At 46.1% G+C, this 16666-nt stretch overlaps 1 long non-coding RNA gene across 1 annotated transcript; it reads left to right on the forward strand.

The window, feature by feature from the left end:
* The first annotated feature begins 1073 nt into the window (after positions 1-1073).
* On the forward strand, positions 1074-15901 carry LOC122240196. The gene is made up of 5 exons (XR_006219567.1): positions 1074-1412; positions 1677-1863; positions 9391-9471; positions 14701-14790; positions 15183-15901. It is a non-coding gene; the product is annotated as an uncharacterized LOC122240196 (long non-coding RNA).
* The last annotated feature ends 765 nt before the right edge of the window (positions 15902-16666 follow it).

Raw genomic sequence — 16666 nt, forward strand, 5'->3', positions numbered from 1 at the left:
GGAGGTACAGGCTTCTAATTAGGGAGTGAGTAATTCACGAAATACAAGGGGTGGGTAGAGTCGGGGATTGTAGAGGTGTTCTGTGGGGATGGATGGTTCCTACCCTTGGGAGCATAACACCTAGACTTGTTGGATCACTAGTTGGTAGATCTGAAACTAATGTAATATGTCAACTGAAATAAAAAGCTATGTGATAAGGATATAAGGAGTCCCACCAAAAGAGGCTTATTAGGACCCAACATCCCCCCCTCAAGTGGTAGGGGCTGCCTGCTGGAATCTGTAAAAGTATAGATGAAGCAGGGCATCAGAAAACCTGCCCCAGGAATCAGTCTTTCCTCCAGGGAGCTCGTCATAATCCTCCTACAGCAATGGTGTAATTCTTGGGAATATGGCAAGGACAGGATGGAGCAAAGCGAAAGAAAAAACCAAGAAATCCATTAAATAGCACATCTTCCCTAGTCTGCGAGACCCTTAAGGGACATCTGTATCAAAGTTACTCTGGATGACCTCACTGGTTTTCCAGCACTTGCCGTTTTTCCGAGGGATAACGGGGCTTGCTCAGTCCAAAACACTAACGTATTCATCAGACCAAAAAAAAATATCTAACTTCTCAGGAGGTTTGGAATCTGGGACCCAAAATGCGATACTTTGGGGATTAGAATTGGAGGCCCTTTCTGGAAACCCATTTAATTCTAGCATGGAACTTTGGTAAGTACTGAATGAGTGAGTTGGAGGGGAAAATAATTCAATCAAAAGTGGTCAAGTTGGAATTGAAACACGAGCTTGAACACGTGGTCAGACCTTCCCCCATAAAGCTTGGGCATGAGATTTTGTTTTGAGCATTAAAATTTAAATAGTAACTAAACCTCTAAAGGGTATCGGATGTTTCCTACTCCAATTTAGACATGTGACTTTGCAAGTCCCTCCCTGCTTCTCTTTATGAATTGGGACAAATACCTTCACACGGTTTGTTGTTTAAATGGGCTGCTGTAAGAAAAACACAGTTGCTCTGGACACCCAGCAAGCGCTCAGTAACTGTTATCTCATTGCTGCCACAGGCCCAGTTCCAGTGTCCTCCCTGGTTACATATGGATCCACACGTCCCTTTGAGCACATGTGAAAGCCGGCAGACACTTTAGCACTAATGATGGGTGAAGTGATTGATAACAGCCCAGTTGAAGACAGAAGGAGCATCAGGTTTTGTTTCCAGCCAACCTTTCATCTTTTTTGCCAAAGCAAATGTTCTGTGGATCCTGTCCAACGACATAAAATACAGTGCTCGTGGGAGTATGCGGAGGCTTTATGAGGAAATACAATTAAGTTACGTCCAAGAGCCCAGCAGCCTGAGATGGCTCGAAGGCCGTGGCCAACTATCTGCACAAACCTGAACCCCAGCCCTGTGATCCCTCAAGGTAACTGGACGGAGACCCCGAAGGACAAACAATCACAGTGGGCTAGGCTTCCAGCTGTAGTCAGTCAATAATCCCCTTTGCTTTTGCCTTTTCTCTACAGAAGTCTTCTGTTGGTGGGGGGCTCCTACCCACTCACAGCTCTGTGCTGCCCTATTTCAATCGATTTCTGCTCAAATAAACTCTTAAAATTTTTAACATGCCTCCATTTTTAACAGTAATGCTAAAACTTAGGCAATGGCTAATCAATATTTTAATTGCCTCAAGGTCCCAAGCTGCTCTTGGAGATAAGAAAAGATGAGCATTTCAGGTCAGTCAGAAGTAAAGAAAACTACAAAATTTGCAGAAATGAAAAGACATGGAAAACTTTTCAAACGCTATTAATGTGCTGGTTGGATTCTCTTCAATTTCTTTGGCTTTTCCGACTTATAATTACACACCACCATGTCTGAAGGTAAGTCTCTCCATGTCTCTCATCTATATGATCCCTGCCAAACACCATATGCCATTTATAAGAAAAAAAAAAAATCTAACTCCATTGATCTCCCAGTGTAAAGTTTTAAAACTTTTGATCCTTGTAATTGCCGTATTAATGCACTTACATTGTTTTCTTTATCTTTACCTAATACCAGTGTTTTCAGGAGATAAATCAGGCCCTTGTTTGGATTTTGTAGGGACATTTACTTTTATATTGTCCGTTACAGCAAAGAAGTTGGGAGAATGATGGGGGTATCCCACGGGAATGCCTCTGGGGACGTAAACCCGGAGTGAAGGCAGTGTCTAGGAAAACAGCTGAACGTCGGGTTTTGTGGGAGGTGGTGGTGGTGACCAGAGAGCTGGCCGTAAGCCAGGGGCCCTCGGGACCAAGCTTAGGACTGTGTGGACACACTCGGTCCTCTTGAAGGTCTGATAGAACGGTAAGTCCATAGCTTATGTTCTGGTCTGTTGAGGGTCACGGAGAGGACGTGACCACCCTTCCCCACAAGCTGGTCCTAGGCAGGTGGAGGCCCCTTGCCTTCTCCATCCTTGGAACATAGCTCTGCCCACCGTTCCCAGAGCAGGAGCCATTTTCACTGATGCACCTTGTGAGAGCAAGGTGCCAGGACCACCTGTACGGTATGTGGGACTGAACCCAGGGGAAGGGGTCCCTAAGCTTCAGGTTCTGGTTGGTAAGGGTGGATCAACACTCCTCTCGTGGCCACCCAAGACTACCTTGTATGTGAGTGTCCTTGCCCACTAAACCTGCCACCTACCAGTCTGGAGTGACCCCCTCTCTGGTGCCTCCCTGACTTCTGCGTATAGGGGCCAGTGGGAGCCAGGCTGGAGAGCGAAGACACGGTTCGGGGAAGAGGCAGCTGCGGGGAACATCCTGAGGTGGCCGTCCAGCCCTGGCGGCTTCTGTGTTGGATGCTTGTGGATCACCCTGAGAGCACGGGGGCCCCTCTGGTGCCAGCCGGTGGAACGTGCTTGAGAAGTGGCACAGCGGGCAGGCCCTGGATGGGTGTCGGCCCAGCTGCCGATGCCCAGCTGGACACCAAGGCTCGGAGTAGAAGGTCGGGAGAAGAGCTGAGGTCCGTAGGCCTCGTGGGCGTCTGCTAGTCTGGCCTGAGAGGGGCAGGGCAGTGAGCTGGGGGCCCAGTGTGCGGGGCTGGCACGAGCAAGCTGCCCCGGGCGAAGGGAGTATGTGTGTGGGACACGTCCTGGCCGGGGACCCTGGGAGGGTACGAGTGGGGGGCAGTCTTTGCGCGGGTGGAGGAGGAAGTGAAAACGGTGCTCCGTGCTGCCCCACCCCAACGGAAGAGGACGCTTCTAACGTAAAGACCCTGGACCTCTGATGGTAGAGCGACAGCCCCAAACCGCTGCGAGGGAACTTGGCGGTCTGGAAGTTGTGCGTCTCGCGTTTGAAGTGTAAGCAGCCAGGAGCAAATTAAAGCGTCACCCAGGGTGGCCCGAGGCCTGAAGGGCAGAGAGGCTTCGGAGAACACAGACGGCGGCCGCAGCTCACCTGCCTGAAACCGTCTGCGGCCTCCCGATGCTTGGGGAGGCCGAGCAAGAACCCGAGGCGCCCTCCGCAGACGACCGCAAACGCTCCTGTCCACCAGGCGCGCCGTTTGGATCCGACTGTCCTAAAGGGATGAGTCGCTTGTGTCGTCGCAGCTGATTCGTGGCTGAAAGTTTGCAACAAAAGCTCTGAGGTCCGTGTGCTCGTGAACACCTGTGGAGACGCCACACATCCGATCTTCTGCCTCCGGGTGCCAAAACCAGGTTTTGTTTGTTCAACTTTTGTTTTTAAAGGTGATTTTGAGAAAAAGAGAAACTATGAGTAGGGAGTGAAGAGAAAGGAGGGAGACAGAATCCCAAGCAGGCTCTGCACTGGCAGGGCAACACCCAACGTGGGGCCCGAACCCATGAACCGTGAGATCGTGACCTGAGCCGAAATCCAGGGTCGGTCGCTTAACCGACTGAGCCACCCAGGCGCCCCCAAAATCCGTTTTTAAAGGCGCTCTGCTGACTTGACTTATGGAAAAATAAGCTTTAATACCAATACTGTACATATTTACAGCTGAGTCTTTTTACCTGCTGGAAGGATGAAGCTTTCTTGGACTATGGATGTGTTTCGGACTATGTGTATGGAGCGTGAATGCTTTCTCGTTAACATACCTGGGAAACAGATCACATGTCTTGTGTGCTTTTCCTGTGCTTTGTGTTTTCTTGACTTGAGAGCCTGATGACTCTGCAAAACAGCCTTTATTGAAAGAGTTAATTTTCTTTTCACACGAGGTAACTTTCCGTATTTGCCTGCCAAGTCTGTCGTTTGGGTTAAGTGGATAAACAACAGTGCCTTGTGATCCTACTTAATCAAGTTTTTAAAGTCTCTTGATGTTTTTTGAACATTTTTAAAAGTCAAACCCTACATAGGGGGTGCCTGGGTGGTGCAGTCAGTTAGGTGTCTGACTTTTGATCTCGGCTGTGTCATGATCTCCCAGTAATGAGTTCGAGCCCCGTGTTGGGCTCTGTGCTGATGGTGCGGTGCTTAGGATTCTGTCTCCTTTCTGCCTCTCCCCTGGTTGTTCTTGCTTTCAAAATAAATAACTTTAAAAAAAGATTTTAAATAGTCTTGTTGACCTTGGACTAACTTTGGGGTTTTTCCACCAGGTCCCTGGAATATCTCAAAATCTGTATTGTGTCAATATAGAAGAGAGCTAATTAGGTTTCTTTGTTAGATTACACGAGAAGCATTGTCAAATAAGAAATGCTAAGCTTTCTTTAGGTTATATTTATGCGAAATTCTTGAAAATCTAGTATGGTCCTGGTATGTTACCAGTTATAATTTCCGTGATCTCAGTGTTTTGCAGCGCAGAGATCAAATTCCGGTATCCATGGCATTACGGTGAACTTATCAGATCTTTAATTATGGCCATTTTTAAGATTTGTCACTTGCAGTTACCGTTGTACTCAGATGCTTTTGCAAAAGTCTGCCTGCAAAGTAGCTTCATCTTCAGGGAGATGCCTGGTGCCTTGATGTGGGAGGGGTGGTGATGTACTTCCCATTGCTCCCCCAGGACCACCTGCAAGTCCCCCCCCCACCCCCATGTGTCATGGGATGGTGGCCCCAGACCTGTTCTCTGCCCCATGTAGTGAAATGGGCCCATTACACCGATGATCTAACGTTAACATGAGAAGATCTGTGTCTGCTGTGGGACACCCTCCAGGCTTTGCTGGAACTTCTGTGAGAGAGAGGATAGGTGGTGAATGTGGAAAATCAAAGGTATGTGCGCTGCTGTATGATTTGGGGTGTCATCTGGCCGGGTAAGACCCCTGTTGGCCCAAAAGCTGGGATTAAGGTGCAAGCTGTCCTAGGGATTTGAGGGGGTTAATGGACTTTGCTTCCCCACATGACAGTGTTCCCGTCCCTTACACCGCCTGGCAAAGAGAGGGCACATGTGGGACATGGGATCAGAGTAGCAAGCCACCTTGAGAGGGCACAACTAGTAAAACAGATTAAAGCTGTGGGCAGCTCCTGAGCAGGGCTGCTGTGAGTTAGATGCGTCTGTGACTCTGGAAGGATATGGTCAGGCGCTGTGGCAGAGACAGGAGGGTGTGCCCCTGGGACTTGAGTCCCAGCTCTGGAAGGGGACAGAAACCTGAGCTGCCCCCACAGAACAGGAGCTCCCCTCTCACACGGCAGCCAGTGCAGCGGCCAGGGAGCTGAGCTCAGAGCGGTCTGGCTGGTGGTCACCAATGAACCCTGGCCATTGGCCTGTTGCATTGACAGCTCTAAAGGGACTGACCCTATGGCGTGGATAATGGAAAATGGAGGGGTAGATGATCCTGAAAAAGCCCTCGTGGGTCCAGGATGTATGTGGAAAGACATTTGTGTTCCTCTGCAAGAGCCTTAGGCATCCTCCCTGCCTTAGGGCTCATAAGTTGCTGACCCTGCCTTGAGGTCAGGAAGCTAAAGCCGTACATTGGGTAGGAGTCCTGGCTACTGACCCTTTGGTAGATTCAGCCGATCAGGTACATAGAAGGAGTGGCCACTGTAACACCCAGGTGGGATTGCCTATTGCCAAGGATGCCAGATTGCCCTTGAAGCAGAGACTTGGTTAATGCAGGAACAGCATGTTTGTCACCGGTGCTCAAGGTGTGTGGGACCATCCCCTGGAGTTCCGAGCCAGCGAGGGATTGACAGCTTGGTTCTGCTTCCCCTTCCCCCCAAGTGAGGGTTCTAAATAGGTCTTGGTTTGTGTGGATGCTACATGGGCACCAACCCAAGCTTTCCTCACTATACAAACTAGGAGATGAGAAAAGCAGAGTGCCATATATGGGTGCCTTCAATGAATTGGGGGCTTCACATTTCAAAGATCATCATGTACAAGGGTGGGCAAAAACCTGGACATTTGAAGGGAAGTACTGTCTCCCCTACAACCTGCAAGCAGGATTAATGGAGAGGAGGAAAAATGGAACACTACAGATTGAATTACCAATACACAAAACCACTTTTACTGAGTGGATTACCAAAGCACGTCAGGCTTCAGTGCATTTGCACAACCAGCATCAGGGCTGTTGCCCCACAGGCCAGACTGGGACCCCTTCTGGGCATCTGATACCATAAACTTCGGGAAGTCCCAAGAAACCATGGCTTGATGTGCTATGCTGCTGGGAGCAGTGAGCCTCCTCATGCCTGGGAAAGATCTCATCTACTGGAATTTGTACTGGGAAGTCCTTCTGGGAGGGGTGAGTTACTCGGTACCCGTCCGTGAGTCTCCACTGGGCTCCCGCTGTCCCATTGCAGGCTGGTCCTATGGAAACGTACTAGATGTGCAATGGAATGGGCACCATCAAAAGAAGGGAGAAGGAGGGGGTCCTGGTCTTGCACGTCCTGTCCCCAGTCCCCTCACACCTGGCATGCAGCCCCCCCCCCCCCGCCCCCCTGCACCAGCAGGTATGGTGTGAGCAACCTGGTCAGATTCCTAACGATGCTGACCTTTTTCCCCACAAGGCTGGGTGGGGATGTTTTGCTGGTTCACTCGTAGGATCGTTTGGCCACTATATTCCCCCGCTGGCCTGGAGGACATTAGAGCACTCATGGAAGCCTTTACGAAATCCACCAGCAAACCCGGAATGAGAGTCCACAAAGCTCGTCATTTCCGAGCACTGAAATGTCTAAGAGAAGAGCTGTCCTCCAAAATAGGTCGGGTTTGGACGTTATCACTGCCTCCCCAAGAGGCACCTGTGCTATTCAAATAGGATGTGGTGTGTGCGTACCTGATGGGTGTAATGTATCTTCCTTCCTTCCTTCCTCACCTGAGGACACAGAAGAATCCCCCGAGTCCTCTGACCCCCAGCTCAAGGGACTTAATAAACCCCTGATTTGGGTCATGGGGACTCTTGGTGGGAAGGGAAGTATTTGGGGAATCACGATCTTGATCTGTATTTTCTCTCGCACATTGTGTTGTTGCTGTGCCTCTGCTGCGGCCACAGAGCCACCAGATGAGCATCTCCTAGCTAGTAAGAGCTGCTGACAGCTCAGGGCCATCCTTGTAGATGAGGAGGGGTGGGCATCTGAGATTGCAGGAGCTGGTCACGAGGGGTGGACTGCTGGAGGTCGTTGACAGGACACGACTGCCCACTATTCCCATGGCCGGTGCTGTTCCACAGATGCGACTTTGAGAGAGCAACGTGCTGTTGAGGCCACGCAGTTGGTATAGGGGACCAGACCCCATCAAGGCCTCTGTAATTGTCTGTTATGTGGAGACAGTGATGTCTCCCTCTTGCTGCCCAGGACACTGTTGTATGCAAGTTCCCTGGCTTACTAAACCTGCCACCTACCCTCTGGGTGGGCCTGCCTCTTACATCTCTCCCAGCCTCCTCCTGTGGGGCCCAGTTTGCAAACCAGCATCAGACCTTGTGCTTCAGCCCAGGGCCCATCTGTGTGTCTAGTACAGCGGCTCAGGGTCCACACCCATAATGGAGGAAGCCAGCCCCAAACCATATCCCTGTGTAGGGCTGTATGGAGAGAGACCAGGTTTCTGAAGACTCCTCCTTTAAAAATTTTTTTTTTAAGTTTATTTTTGAGACAGAGGGAGCATGAGGAGGGGGAGGGGCAGAGAGAGAGAGGGAGACACAGAATCTGAAGCAGGCTCCAGGCTCTGAGCTGTCAGCACAGAGCCTGACGCGGGGCTCGAACTTGTCAACTGCGAGATCATGACCCGAGCCGAAGTCGGATGCTCAACCAACTGAGCCACCTAGGTACCCCTAAAATTTTTAAAATATTTTTGGGAGAGAGCAGGACTGAGGATCCAGATTAACTGACTGAACCACCCAGGTGCCCCGAAGACCTTTTCTTTCCATTTCAATCACTTGGAGAGAAATGTGTGAAGACGGAAAGCTTCTGCAATACTTTTCTTGAGCAGGGTTACTTAGCTCCGTCACGTTGCAAGGCTGATGCCTGCTTATCAGAGAAAACTCAGCAAAAGCGAGTGAAACCTTGTGAAAACAGGCCAGCTGAAGTTTCATTGTTAATGGAAAACCTACAGTGACCTCTTAAATTTTAGAAAGACGAAATGTGTACTGGCTTTCCACATGTGCTGTTCTACACAATCACTTTGGTAAACACTTCAGAACCAGCCGATGTAATTGGAGAGTTGTTCATTTGATCAACAAACACTAACTGGAAACTTTTCTGTCCCTGTGTTGGAGGGGACCATGAAGCTCTTGCTTAGGGACTGTGTATTGAAATTAATGTAAACAATTAAAATTAGATACTGTTACCGGATATTTTACAAATGTCTGTTGGAAATCTTCAGTAAAACACTAAATTCGTGCCATGATCCTGACACTCTGAGAGACTTGGCCCATTTTAAGATTATGTTCTGTGTATTTAGTCTGAATTCATCCTTACTAAAAAATTTTTCTCTCTCCACAAAGTGAGTAAAGTGTTACTAAGGACTTAGAAATAGCTGAGTAAAAGACTTTCAAGTTAGACTGCATGTTAACAGCATAAACTAATGTTTATTCGGTATTACCAAGCAGAAACATAGTTAAATTTAATAGCGCTCACAAGGGGCACTTGGGTGGCTCAGCTGGTTGAGTGTTTGACTTTGGCTCAGGTCATGATCTCACAGCTCGTGAGTTCGAGCCCCACGTCGGGCTCTGTGCTGACAGCTCGGAGCCTGGAGCCTGCTTTGGATTCTTTGTCTCCCTCTCTCTCTGCCCCTCCCCTGCTCATGCTTTCTGTGTCTGTCTCTCTCAAAAATATTCAAAAATTTTTTTAAATTGCTCACAAAATCTGAATTTGCTATCCAGAATTAGAAATATTTCTATTTAAGATGATAGCTGCATGGTATATTTTATATTACCATTGGAATATTTGAGAGAGCCTTCTTCAGTGGACTCCTGGTTCTTAGTCACAAAAAGGACTGTTACCTAACTTGCATTAAATGTGAATGTTGCTTCAAAATATTTTCATTTGTCATTCCAGTGTAGTTAACCTACCGTGTTCTATTTCACGTGTACGACACAGTGATCTAACAATGCTGTACATTTCTCTGTGCTCATCAAGGTAAGTGCCCTCCTTCATCCCCGTCACTTACTGCCCCCACCCCCTACTTGCCTCCCCTCTGGCGACCATCAGTGTGTTCTCTAGAGTTGAATCTGTTTCTTGGTTTGTCTTTTTCATTTAATTCCACATAAGTGAAATGATATGGTATTTGTCTTTCTCTGACTTATTTCACTTCCTGTTATACCCTCTAGATCCATCCATGTCATTACAAATGGAAATATTTCATTCTTTGTAATGGGCGAATAATCCATTATGTGTGTGTATATATCTCCTGTATCTGTTCATCTATTGACGGATACTTAGACTGTTTCCATGACTTGGTTCATTGCAAATAATGCAATGAACATAGGGGCACATGTATCCCTTTGAATTAGTGTTTTTGTATTTTTAAAAATTTTTTAATGTTATTTTTGAGAGAGAGAGACAGATCATGAACAGGGGAAGGGCAGAGGGAGGGGGAGACACAGAATCCAAAGCAGGCTCCAGGCTCTGAGCTGTTAACACAGAGCCTGACACAGGGCTTGAACTTGCAGACTGTGAGATCATGACCTGAGCTGAAGTTGAACGCTTAACTGACTGAGCCACCCAGGTGCCCCAATGTTTGTGTTTTGAGGATAAATATGCAGCACAATTACTGGGTCCATTGGTATTTCTATTCTTTTTGCGGAGCCTCCATATAGGCTGCCTCAGTCTCCATTGCCACCTGCAGTGCAAGAGGGTTCCCTCTCTGTCCCCACCAACACTTACTGTTTTGTATTTTAACCATTCGAACAGGTGTGAGGTGAGACCTCATTGTGGTTTTGATTTTCATTTCCCTGGTGAGTGATGTGGAGTATCTTTTCACGTGTCTGTTGCCCATCTGAACGTTGTCTTTGGAGAAATGTCTATTCAGGTCCTCTGTGTGTAAGTTCTTTATCACTCTTGGATGCTAACCCTTTAGTGGTTATGTTGTTTACAAATACCTTCTTCCATTCTGTGGGTTGTCTTCTAATTTTGTTGATGGTTTCCTTTGCTGTGCAGAATGCTTTTGTTTTGGTGTGCTCCCAATAGTTTTTGCTTTTGTTTCCTTTGCCTCAGGAGGCCTCTAGAAAGATGCATCAGAGAAATTACTGCCTATAGTGCTCTCTTCCAGGATTTTTATTATCTCAGGTCTTACATTTAGGTTCCAAATCCATTTTGAGTCTGGGCATGGTGTAAGAAAGTGGTTCAGTTTCATTCTGCATGTGGTTGTTCAGTGTTCCCAGCATGGACGTCTTCGTCTTGTTCCTGATCTTAGGGGAAGAACGAATTTTTTTCATCAATGAATATCTATGTTCACTGTGGATTTCTCCTAGATCTCCTTTACTATGTTGAGGTATTTGTCCCCTAAATCTACTTTGTTGAGGGTTTTTATCACAAACAGATGTGTCTTGTCAAATGCCTTTTCTCTGTTGAGATGATAGTATGACTTTTGTCCTTCATTTTCTTGATTTGGCGTGTGACATTGATTTGTGAACCATCCTTGCGTCCTGGGAATAAAGCCCATATGATTGTGTTGGATAATTTTGTTAATGTACTGTTGTAGGTGTTTTGCTAATTTTTCTTTTTAAGGATTTTTGCTAATCTAAGGATCTTTGCTCATCAGGGATATTGGCATGTAGTTTTCTTGTGTGGTGTCTGGTTTTGGTATTGGGGTGATGCTGGCCTCATAGAATGTACTTGGAAGCTTGCTTTCCTCTTTTGGACTAGTTTGAGGAGGATGGGTATGGACTATTCTTTCAATGTCTGGTAGTTTTTTTGTTTTCTGATTCAACTTTGTTTATAATCAATTGGTCTATTCAGATTTTCTATTAACTCCTGGTCTAGTATTGGAAGATTGCATGTTTCTAGTAGCTTGCGTGTTTCTTCTAGATTGCCGAGTTTGTTAGCATATTATTTTTCATATTCTCTTATGATCCTTTGTATTTCTGTGGTGTCAGTGGTTACTTCTCATTTCTGATTTTATTTGGGTCCTTTCTCTTTTTGGCTGAGTCTGGCTAAGAGTTTGTCAATCTTATCTTTTCAAAGGATCAATTCTTGGTTTCATCAACTTATTTTCTATTTTTTCAGTCACTACATCATTTATTTCTGCCCTTTATTTCCTTCTTCTCACGTTGGGCTTTGTTCTTTTTTCTAGCTCCTTTTTAGGCATAAAGTTAGTTTTTTCTGGTTTCTTGATGTCGGACTATATTGCTATATCCTTTCCTCTTAGAAATGCTTTCACTGTGTCCCGAAGATTTTGGACCTCTGTGTTTTCATTTGTCTCCATGTACTTTTAATTTTTTCATGTTTATTTTTCACAGAAAGAGCATGCACACATGTGAGCAGGGAAGGGCAGAGAGCGGGAGGGAGACACAAAATCTGAAGCAAGTTCCAGGCTCTGAGCTGTCGGCACAGAGCCCAGTGCAGGGCTAGAACTCGTGAAGTGTGAGATTGTGACCTGAGCCGAAGTCGGACACTTTTCTTTGATTGCTTAATTTGACCTATTGGCTACTTAGTATCCTAAGGTTTAATCTCCATGTGGTGTGTATTCTAGTTGTTTTTATCTTTTGATTTCTAGTTTCATACAATTGTAGTTGGAGAAGATGCATAGTACGATTTTGATTTTCTTAAATTTGAGACTTGTTTTATGGCCTGATAGATGCTCTATTCAGGAGAATGTTCCATGTGCAATTGAAAAGAATGTGTATGCTGGTTTTTGATGGAACGTATATATGTGCTGTCCATTTGGCCCAATGTGTCATTCAAAGTCGTTACCTTATCGATTTCTTGTTTAGATGAAGTCCCCTATTGTATTACTATTGATTACTTTCTTATTAGCTGCTTTATGTATTCAGGTGCTACCATGCTAGGTGCATAAATATTTAACATTGTTCTCTCTTCTTGTTGGATTGTTCCCTTTATATGGTGTCCTTCCTCCTTTCTTGTTACTGTCTTTGTTTTAAAGTATACTTTGTCTGCCAGGAGTCTCTGGTAGGCAGCATATAGGTGGTTTTATTTAATCCATTCAGTTACACTGTGTCTTTTGATTGAAGCTTTTGGTTCATTTCGGTTACATTCAACTTAATTGATAGGAGTGTACTTACTATCGTGTGATTTCTTGTTTTGTGATTGTTTTTTGTGGTTCCTCTCTGTGCCTTCCATTCCTGCCCTTGTTCGGTTTGCTGGCTTGTTTAACTGATGTAGGAGGATTCCTTACTGTTTTTTTCTTTTGTTTGTTATCAGTGGTTTTTGGTTTGTGGGTATCCCTTAGTTTGTATATTCTATACATATAGTTGTCTATATGAAGTTGATGGTTACTTCAGTTTGAACCTATTTTGGCCCCACCATGTTTTAGGTAGATGGTGTCCTATTCATCATTTTATTTTGTGAATCCCTTGACTGATGTTTGTAGATAAACTTTAATGCTTTTGTGCTTCAAACTTAATCTGGTTATTGCCTCTCTCTTTCCACTCAGCATCCTTTTAACATTTCCTATAGGGCTGGTTTAGTCCTGGTGAATTTCTTGTTAGAGTGTTCTTGATTGCAGGGTTTTGTTTTGCTTGAGAACTTTGAGTATGTCATGGCCCTCCCTTCTAGCCTGCAGTTTCTGCTGAAAAAACAACTGATAGCCTTATGGGGTTTCTCTTGTATGTAACAGTTTTTCTTTGCTTAAAAATGATCACTGTTTTGCCAATTTAATTATGTGTCTTTGTGTGGACCTCATTGGGTTGATTTTTATTGCGGGAGCTCTGTACCTCCTAGATCTAGATTTGTTTCCTTCACCCAGATTCAGTAAATTTTCAACTATTTTGCTTGATGGAGTCATTGGGTTCTCTAAATCTGTTTCCATTTTTTTTTTTTTCCTCTCCTGTTCAGCTTAATTGCCTTCCATTACTCTGTCCTCCAGGTTGCTGATCCCTTTTTCTGTTTCTTGTCTATTTATTGCCTCTAGTGGATTTTTACTTTCATTTATTGAGTTCTTGGTCTCTAGTTCTTTTGTTTTCTTTCTCTTTGTTGAGGGTCCCACTGATGTCCTCCAGTCTTAAGTCCAGGAAGTGTCTTTGACCATTACTTTAAGTTCTCTATCACTCATATTACTTTACCTCTATTTTGTGTTGCTATTTCTTTGATCTTTGTCCTTTTCTTTCACTTGGGACATATTCCTGTGTGTCTTCATTTTGTCTGTTTCTGTGTGTTAGGTAAGTCAGTTCTGGCCCCTGTTCTTGAAAGTAGCATCATTCTGAAGATGAGGTCCTGTCCTGCCCTGGAGTGTAGTCTCCCCTGTTCACCAGAACCTGGCTTTTCAGGAGTGTCTTGTGTGTGTGTCCTACTCTTTTAGTTGAGCTTTGGCTGAGTGGACTTTTCCTGGAGTCTGGTCCTCTACAAGGGCTCCCTTTGCCTGTTATGGGGAGGGTTTTGTCCTTGCGTGCAGGGGCCAGCCTGGGGATGCATTGGGCTTGAGCGGAGTCTGACCAGATGTCTGCCAGAGCTGCAGCGTGCTTTCCTTGTTCTCTAGAGAGGCTTTTGTCGGTGGGTGCAGCCTGCTGTCACACCAGATGTCTGCCCCCAGCCCCCTGGTGGGGCTGCAGTTGGACTGGTGTGTGTGGTTCTCTTCCCCTCTCCCCCAGGCCTGGGTCCCTGTGGTGTTGGTCCCTGTTGGGGCTGCCTGCACACTGCCATGCTTGTGGCACGACTTTGGATGGTCTCCTGCCAAGGTCACCTTGGAGGGGGCGGGTCCACAGGACATCACAAGGGCAGAGTGCATGGTGTTGGCAAGATTTGTGCAGGTCTGTTGGGGGTGGGGGGGTGTGCTGGAGCTGCTTGAGGAAGCTCTGCAGTGCTCGGGGGAGTGTGTCCATGGTGCGGAGGATAGAGGCAGACCGTCTTCAGGGTCTGTGAAGTGTCTACTGCCAGAGGGGACAGAGGCAGGCTGCTTTGGGAAAGGGGGTGGGTCCACAGAAGAGAACAAGGTCTGGGTGGGCAGTGTTAGCAAGGTTTCACATTGTGCTGGTTCCTGCAGGTGTGGGTGTATCTAGGCTGGGAGTGGGGGTGGGGAATGGTGCCAGCCAGCCCTTTTCTTCTTGGAAGAGTCTCCCAAAGATTCCTGCCCCTCCAGCACATGATCTGAGATTAGTAAACCGATATCCCTCCTGTAGACCCCAGGCATTTTTTTCAAACTGCTGCTTCTATGCTGTGTCTCAGTAGGGCTGTTTGTTCTGTCTTTTTAAGGGCGCGGACTCCGTTTCCTCTCACCGCCTGGCTCTGCCTGAGCTGAGCCTGCTGACTTTTAAAATTCTGATGGTGTTAATTCCACTGATGGTGAGAACCCCTGAAGTTAAGCCCCCTCTTCTTTTCAAAGCCTGATGTTATGGGGATTCCTCTTCCCCGTGCAGATCCTGGTGCCTGGGGTGGGGTCTGGTCCTCTCCCATCACCCCTCCCTGTGCCTGCACAGCCCCTCCCACACACTGTCCCGTGGTTCTATGTAGCTGCCTACTGTGTCTCTGACCTTCCTGCCCTCTTCTCCACATGTAGCTGTGGGCAGTTCTCCCATCTTCAGTCATTTCCTGGGTTATTTACACTGATGTGAGTGTTCTCTAGGTATATCCATGGGACAGGCAAGCTTAGGGTCCTACTCTGCCTTTTTTCCCCCAGAAGCCCAAAATATTTTTCAGAAATCCCAAAATCCCTTGTTTCTTAAATTCTTTTCTAGCTGTTCACTTGGGATTGAATACAATCCTATATAATCTTGTATACTGACCCACTGTTGATCAGGACTGTGTCAAGTCTCCAGAAATACTTTCAGTGCAGAAAGGGCACATCCTTGATTCTGAGTTTCCATACTCTTGTGCTGTGCAACCCAATCTGGACTCCTTCCCAGAGAAAGGAGAGGGTTTTGTTGTGGGATATTGAGACCAGCTGCCATGTGGGAGCATGAATTACCTGTGAAGAGCTTCCAGAAGGACTCTGACTGCGGGTCTGAACAAGAGAGCCCTCCCAGTGGATTTGTAAAAGCTTTAATGGCTTTCCTAAAGTCAGACTGTTTCTTGAGGCTGTGCTATCCTTCAGCAAATGCCCGGGATGGGTGAGATGTCACATAAAAGGATTCACGTTACACTGAGAGGATTGTGATCAGACCTTCAGAAAACCACCTGTGTTCCTGGGACGGCAAACCGAATGGTACCTGTGGCACATCTGTGGGCAAAAGTGTCCTCTGTCCTGTGACCAGTTGAGACTGGCTCTGGGAAGAATACTGTTTTTCATCTCACCAAACCTCAAGGTGATAAAAAATGTGTTTTCTCCTATATTCTGCTTTACTCTTCATGGCTGGGCTATTTTTCCATTTTAATTATGGCTTCAGTATCAAGTGCGGGAGATGTCTTTGTCGGAAAGCAGCGACCCTTTATTAACATCACATTGAGAATGCAGAGAAAGCCAAGGCCTATACTAATTAGGGACACACTCTGAAGGTATCTTTCTTCTCTATTTTCAGGAGCAATAAAGAACGATTTCAGGACCACATGTGTGGGAGTGTGTGGATGCTGGGCCATGTTTGTCACATGTTTGTGTGTTTTCTCTACTGAAAATTCTAATTTCCTCCTGAATAAACCATTAAGGAGACTTGGTTGGGGATTTTGAGAGTTATAAACACTTAACTAAGATTAAAAATGTATTTTCTTAGTATTATACAAATATCCATCTTTGACTTCGTGCTGGATTTAAAAAAAATACAAAGTGGGGCACCTGAGTGGCCCAGTTCGTTAAGCATCTGACTTTGGTTTTGGCTCAGGTCCTGATCTCACGCTTCACGAGTTTGAGCCCCGCATTGGTGTCTGTGCTGACAGCTCGGAGCCTGCTTAGGATTCTCTTTCCCTCTGCCCCTCCCCCTCTTTCTCTCTCTCAAAAAAAAAAAATGCAAAGTGAGTTTTAATCCATAAAAATATTGGATGAAAAAAACTTTCGGATTGGAAATCACAAGACCTTTAATTAAAAGGCAACATGGAATTAATTGGTCTAAAGCTGGCAGGAATCTAAGGACCTTAAGGTATCTTGAGGAAAAAACTTTTTTTTTTTTTGCTATGGAAATCAACTTACCTGCTCTAAATACAAGCTCTTGAGTGTGTTTTTCTCTTTATTCTTTTTTTCATTTCAGAGTGAGTTCAGAGCACAGGAGGAGAGAGAATCCCAGCAGGCTCT

This window comes from Panthera tigris, chromosome B4 (assembly GCF_018350195.1).
Source record: "Panthera tigris isolate Pti1 chromosome B4, P.tigris_Pti1_mat1.1, whole genome shotgun sequence".
Classification (NCBI taxonomy): Eukaryota; Metazoa; Chordata; class Mammalia; order Carnivora; family Felidae; genus Panthera; species Panthera tigris.